At 33.7% G+C, this 1616-nt stretch overlaps 1 pseudogene; it reads left to right on the top strand.

Moving 5' to 3' along the window:
- The first annotated feature begins 343 nt into the window (after positions 1-343).
- On the top strand, positions 344-1276 carry LOC124889646 (annotated as a pseudogene).
- The last annotated feature ends 340 nt before the right edge of the window (positions 1277-1616 follow it).

Raw genomic sequence — 1616 nt, 5'->3', positions numbered from 1 at the left:
GTAGTGGCTGGTGAAATGCTTCTTCTTCTTCCACAAATATTTAGTAAAACTGAGCTTGGATAGAACTGAACAAGATTTGGTGCACGAATACAAAGGTCAAAGGCTTTATTATTGATAAAGTAAAAGGAGGTTATTAAGTAGCTATCACAGGTTTCATTACTTTTTTTCCATTCCATCATAAAAGGAAAAGGATATCGAATGATCAATTCACCATTGAGAACATTAACTCCAAAAGACTAATATTATGGTGTGGATCTCTCTATGAATGTAAACACGGTGCTTTGAATCGGGACTAACCACTAGTGATCGGGAAAAATAGGGGGGATAGACAAAGAAAAGAGCAATGTCTGAATTATTTAAAACTTGTCTTCTATTTTCAAGAAATGTTTGGAACATAGAACTTAATATAATACAACACTGTATTGTCCAAAGATTGAGGAACAAGGAGAGATCTATTAAGAGAAAGATTTATTCAAGAGAAAATCTTAACAGTTACATCCTATCACAAACTACATGAAATTTTTCCTTTTTTATGGAGATTTACCCATCACATAGATGCACAGATAAATAGAATGAATTTCATATATCCCTTTTCTACTCAATCTAGAAACAAGATCGGACGTTATCTAGGTTCGTCTCTATTTTTATGAAACTATTCCACAAGTAAGCAAGCAATAAGTCATCAAATGGTTTGTGTGAATAATGGAATGGTTAACATTACTCATTTTAAACTCTCCCACGGTGATATAATATCTTTCCAAGAAAATGATGTGAGAACCCATGGTGAGGAAATAAATAGATCTTTCTACATAGAAATCTTAGTTAATAAAATAACAGGAAAATTACTGGATCTTTCATGAAGTAGAACCAAAATAGAATGGTTCCGCCTACCCAAAACTAAGAGAGGATGCCACCTATAGCTAAAATCTTGGTTTTTGGAACAATTGCATTCTTCCATGCATAAAGAAGGCTTATAAAGAACAAACAAGTTTGGATCCCAAAAAGTATGCTTAGGTAGTTCTTTGCTGAGCACAACAAAATAAAGAGGAATTTGTATCATTTCAAATCCTTATTCTTATTAGAGAGAAGGTATGAGAAAAATTGAAATATTCCTACTCGAACAAGAAGTCCTATACTTTACAACTCTTCTTTATCTATTAATGTGACCTATTTCTTCGTATCCCCCCATCAATTTACTAAAAGGATCAAACTCCTCTGGAATACTCCAGTTTTGAAGATTATTTTCAATATTAGCAATCTGGGTTGCTTTAGATGAAAGGTTAATAGTATTTTTTGTATGAATGTTGGGATTCATATTTGAAAATACTGTCTAGAGACTGACTGGGAAACAGAGATTTGCATATAAGGAAGCATAAACAATTATCAACTATGATACAACCTATAATAAATTAAGGCAATACATCGAAGGCTTATGGGATCTGATCTAGTCTTAATGGCTTTACGACAGACCTATCTTAAGTGTTATCTTAGTGACGGGACTACCAACAAGGTCAAACGCTTACCTTAAGCTGAGACCACACTTTCAGGCTGACCAACGTCTAAGACCAGAGATTAATCGGTTCCTTCAAACACTTTAGGAAAGGTGAATACCCCAT

This window comes from Capsicum annuum, chromosome 12 (genome assembly GCF_002878395.1).
Source record: "Capsicum annuum cultivar UCD-10X-F1 chromosome 12, UCD10Xv1.1, whole genome shotgun sequence".
NCBI lineage: Eukaryota > Viridiplantae > Streptophyta > Magnoliopsida > Solanales > Solanaceae > Capsicum > Capsicum annuum.
Note: the sequence above shows the minus strand (reverse complement) of the source record. Positions and strands in the feature narration are given on the sequence as shown.